The sequence below is a fragment of the Haemaphysalis longicornis genome, unplaced genomic scaffold (genome assembly GCF_048455015.1).
Source record: "Haemaphysalis longicornis isolate Haplotype H1 unplaced genomic scaffold, Haemaphysalis longicornis Haplotype H1 scaffold_6, whole genome shotgun sequence".
In the NCBI taxonomy this organism is placed as follows: domain Eukaryota; kingdom Metazoa; phylum Arthropoda; class Arachnida; order Ixodida; family Ixodidae; genus Haemaphysalis; species Haemaphysalis longicornis.
This window is the reverse complement of record NW_027526407.1, coordinates 75,045,217-75,050,548: the sequence shown is the minus strand read 5'-3', so window position 1 is coordinate 75,050,548 and position 5,332 is coordinate 75,045,217. Positions and strand designations below refer to the sequence as shown.

General features: G+C 47.8%; 1 long non-coding RNA gene across 1 annotated transcript; it reads right to left on the bottom strand.

The window, feature by feature from the left end:
* Positions 1-304: 304 nt before the first annotated feature.
* LOC144141681 (uncharacterized) lies at positions 305-1,144 on the bottom strand. Its single transcript, XR_013316672.1, has 2 exons — positions 872-1,144; positions 305-446 (listed from the first exon to the last, which is right to left on the bottom strand). It is a non-coding gene; the product is annotated as an uncharacterized LOC144141681 (long non-coding RNA).
* Positions 1,145-5,332: the final 4,188 nt, after the last annotated feature.

Below are 5,332 nucleotides of genomic sequence, written 5' to 3'. Positions count from 1 at the left end.
AAGAGGCTGATAGAGTTATACATCAACAACTCAACGGAATTTTTCGTTGTGGTCTTCCCAATGATTTCTCTAGTGCGGAGCTTTTGTTGAGTGTTTTATTGTTTGTGACACATTGTAATTATTTTCAGTCAACTTGATGGTCCACCCCGAACTAAAAAAAGGCATTGGTGTACATACTTTTTGAATCGGTCCCTGTAGAACAAAGCCTTATGGTCTAAAGCATACACCAAATACTGACACGTACAAAGGGAAGCACGCATGATGATCATATGCTCAGGGAGTTCCTTAGCAACAATACGCCATTAACACCAAAGCATTCGACACCACGCATTACGAATTAACAGGCAAAAATAAAATTTCGACATCCACAGTTATCATAAGGCGCACTTGAGATATAAAAACGGTGAAGCATGAAGAAAACACAGGATGGCTCTAGGTGATTATACCTGTAAATAGAAACAAATCTTTTTAGCACATTTGCATAAACTCGCAAATAAATTTACATCTACTGACTTACGTTACCTAAGCATACAAAATGTCCATGAAATTACCACCAGCTACTAACTCATACTGAGTCACGCACAGGACTATCATGTAACATGAACAAGGACAAGCATATGTTTAGGCAGCCAGCCTTCATAATGAAACTCTCAGCACTTTCCTGTAGCTGTACAAATTCTAAGCCTACCGGATACCCTGCAAGGGCCGGTTCTCCGCCCTGCTATATTCATATCCAGAGTTCTGGGAAACATTTGGAAAGCGTTGCCCACCATATTATTCCGGTTAATCACCCCACCCTTTAGCGTCATCATATTTGAAAAGAAAGCGCAAGCAGCCAGTATCATTGAAAAGCGCTTTTGGAAAGTAATACCTTGAAGAGTTCATTAGTGGCTGCCTTGATCTCGACCTTGTTTCCCAGGTAGGTTACGCAGGAGCGATAGTAGAGAGCAGCCCCCTGAAGCAAGCCGTGGTGCTCTCCCTGGGTGTAGTCCAGAGTTAGCGCCGTGTGCAAGGTGTGCGTGAAGTTCCGCGCAACGTCGATCATGTACGAGGACGGGTGCTCCTTGTTGTTTATCCAACGACCGCACACGTGCCGGTAGAAGTCCACGCACGGTCCCACGCTGTGGTCCATCAGAGATTCGGTGTGGCGCGCGACCTGGGACAAGAACCACCGACGCCCTTACAGTTCGGTTTCTCTTGCGCAAGCAATAGTTATTGTACGACGGCGAAAAATTCTGCCCTCGATCCGCGGAAAAAGGAGTTACAGAGAACAGAGCGTGTGCTAAGAGGGGTGTGACGTCAGCCGAACCGGCAGCCACATTGGCTACGGCGGCCCTGCGTTGGCGCCACTGCTGGTCTTGTTGCTAAGGGGATGTCAAGGTGGCACAGCGCCTTGATGCGCCCCGTCACCGTTTGTGTCCGTTATAAAATGAAAGAGGATGGCGGCGACGATATGCCGACAGTGATGGACAACAAAAGGAGACCGGCAGCCAATGCCGCTTGTAAATCGAGCAAACGTGACCATTGTAACTGTTGGAGCGTAAAGCGTGGTTGCAAGATGTAGAAATAAGAGCGAGAAATTAGCCGTTGCGGGCTCCTACAGCTGTATAAGGGCGGGAGTGTTTGTACGTGCATCACGTTCGTGGGAAGAGCGAGGAGATACCCATTCAGTCTTTAAAGGGACCCTGCAACACTTTCGATAAGCGCTTTCACTCTTTCCTTCGCGTCTGGAACCACTGCGAAAGCTATAGTTATCGCCTGCACGGAGCGGCACTGCGTGACTTGCTCGTCGCACCAGATACGCCTTCCATTTCTGCTTTGTTTTCGCGGCTTTTTATTTCGAAGTTGCTACCGAAAAGCGTTCACTGCTTCAACTGAAGGAAAACTGGCCAACAGCCGCTACATGGCCTCAGTGACGTAACTGTAGCCGTCAAAGAACGTCAAAACCAGGAAAGAGAAAAATATTTTGAGCGAGTTTACAAGTTATCCGATGGGCATAGAGTAGCAATTTTTGGCTGAGGTACTTTGCGACCCCCTAATCTAAGTACTAGGTGTGTTGGGTGACTACGTTTTTCAAGCATTTAAGGCTTCACAAGTTGAAAAAAGTGTTGCAAGGTCTCTTTGAAGGACGAAAAGGTGTATACGCGCGGGTTCATTTTTCGAATTCTGTTCTTGCCTGCCTTCGCAAGCTTGGGGATAACAGCGCGCCAAAATCGAATGTGGGTGACGGGCAGATGGATGGGCGGACGGACGGGCAGACATATCAAGGTATGCCGCAGAAGCGGGATAATTCTTAGTGTGGCTGGCATATAGAAAAGAACGGTTTCCGGCTTTATATGCGTATTGACCTCAGCAGGTACCCGGCTTGCCACGCAATGTTCGTAAATAGGCCATGAAAACAAATCAACTTTGTTCAGTTTGAAGGAACTGGCCATTGTTAAGTCAAATAGCTTTATTACAGCCGCGAAAACCTTTTTCAACCGAACCCCCCCGCAAGAAATAGAGAAATACTTTAAATTCTCGCGCTGCAGTGACGTAGTGTGGGCAGGAGTTAAGTATTATTGGCGTGCACTAAAAACATAAATCCCCATCAGTTAACGTCACGATACTCTAAGTGATGCAACCAAACAACTAGATGCCCCCCCCTCCCCTCCCCACACACACACACACATGATCGCCCAATCATGTTTTAGAGGCTCGGGCTGTCGGCGTCTCATGCCACTGTCTCGTGTAGCCACGGTACTAAAACACCGGGACAATCGTTTTCCAATACCTTGCGCTAGGACGCTTCATGCTTCAAGCAAAGCTTTATACCTCTACCCCCCAACGGTTTCATTTCCGTGGGCAAAAACGCCAAGGCGCCAAGAATAAACTTATACACTGCATGATTCGCCCCTTCCTAGGTTTCACGTTAGACGAGATGGCCCGGGATTTTCCTCGCGATGGCTTAGGTTGGCGGCTTCCAACTGCATAAGCAAGATTCCGTGATGTTAGACAGAAATCGCCTAAAAGCGGCTGGGAAACCGCCACTGCTTGATATGTTTTCTTCTTTATCTCGATGATATGTTCGAAGTCTGCAACAAATTGGTGTCATTGTTATCGGGACGGGGCAGTCTTGCTAATAACGGCACTTGCATTTTGTTTGCACGGCCCCGTCAAGTCGTGGGAGCGTACCTCTTGGCACTCTTCGCCGACGCATGGCAAATTGCGGGAGGCCCTGTGCAACGGGTCTGGAAGCACCGCGAATCCCAGGAGGATCCCGGCGCAGACGACGCAAAACAGGACGCCGATTTCCACGACCCGGCGTCGGACAAATTGCTTCGCGGCTGCAACACACATACGCGCACGAGCGTCTGCACACTGATCTTAACCTAACGAAATATGAAGGCGAGAGTCCCAGTTTGCTTTTGGTGTGCATTGTCTGCAATTTTAAAGACGATAGCCTTTCTTGGGCTACTTGAACGGAAAAAATTAGCAGTGTCTTAGCTTGTCTATGCCAGGATATAGGTAGCGTGAGCTAAGGTTCAGATGGTTATTCTTAGGTTTCCTGATTGTCTAGGATTAGCTGATTGTCATGCTTACTGCTGGTAAAACGATTTCCAATCCAATACAATTCAATTTAATCAAATCCAATCCAATCTAACCCAGTCCAGTCCAGCAGTGCGCCGTGAGACGTCACTGCTCTTCGCGCATGCGCAGCACGGCTCTCCAGGAGCCACGCGGAACTGCTCAACCTCGGCCAGTGTAGCTCACGCTACAAAATTTTGGTCTGTCTGTCTGTCTGTCTGTCTGTCTGTCTGTCTGTCTGTCACTCGATTCAGCCAGCCGGCCAAAGTGAAACAGACGCTGCGCAATAGTCTTATATATTCACAGGCAAATCTAAACGTTTAAGTCCGGTGTTAATGTTCATACTTGTCAATATTGTAGAAGAAGAACATGACATTACGCAAATATAAGCCCGAAAATCAATAAAGTGACACTTGCAGCCTTCTTTTATTAAAAAATTCATAGATGCTTGTTCTTTCTGATAGAAAATGAATTATACGTAAACTGCAAAAAACCGTCGCCTGCCGTTGCCCGCGCTACCTGGAGGAATCCTAAAAAATCAAACGGCAACAGCAATGAAAGGTTCCACTAGACAGGTTTCGCGTTCCGCTTGGAACGATCGTGGAGTGGGGAAACGTGGTTCTATAAACGTTGTAGCCGTGTGCCTCGATTCACACGCGTCTCCGCCGTACGGAAGCGCTGGCATCGAGGCACCCGACTTGGAGCAGTGGAACGCGGTAAATTTAAATTAACTTGAGCAAGCGTGTTTTCTTGGAAGGAACGAGACGGGAGAGGAACAGCATGAGAGGTGAGCGGGAAAGAGAAGGGATGCATTTACTTACCAGGGGCACCAGTCGACTATCGTCTTGCGTCGACATTTGCAACGAAAGGAGCAGATACACCCGCCGCGATGGCTCAGTGGCTAAGGCGTTGCGCTCTGAGCACGAGGTCGCGGGTTCGATTCCCGGCCGCGGCGGCCGCTTTTCTGATGGAGGCGAAAAGCGAAAACGCCCGTGTGTACGAGATTTAGGCGCCCGTTAAAGATCCCTAGGTGGTCAAAATTAATCCGTAGCCCTCCACTACGGCGCGCCTCATCGCCTGCGTTGCGTCGGCGCGTTAAACCCTACAATCAATGAATCAATGAATGAATGAATCAATCAATCAATCAATCAATCGAAAGGAGCAAATACGCGGCCAATGTTTAACTAAATTTTCGAGTTTAGACAGCTCCAACTTCAGCTGAACCGGCGTTTCTGTCGAAACTGACTCCTAGGACGACTGCAAAGAGAACATCATCGCCCCGAGAAGAGATCGTCAGCGACGTGAACTTCCCCATCGGCGTCACCGAACTGATTGATTGAAATAAAGCGAACTCAGCAATGCGATTTGGATGTATTCAGTTTTTGACTACAGTGCGAGAGGTAGATAGAGCAAACTTTAATCGCTGCGAAACTCGCGCGAGCACTCAAGCCAGGAGTGGCTTTACATCCAGCATATCATAGGGGGCATCTAGGTGTCCTTTTAGTTTCTAGGTGCCTTTCAATTTATTGCAGGCTGATTAGACAGACAGACAGACAGACAGACAGACAGACAGACAGACAGACAGACAGACAGACAGACAGACTTCAAAATTGCTTGCTCCTTCAAGCTTCATCAGTTTCTCTCAAGACAGAATTGATTATGTTAAGGCTTTCTGGTCAAGATTGCAAACAGGCGTTAAATGTGCATATCTATGCATCTACACACACTCCATAAATGAAAGACTGATTGAGGGAACAGATTTACG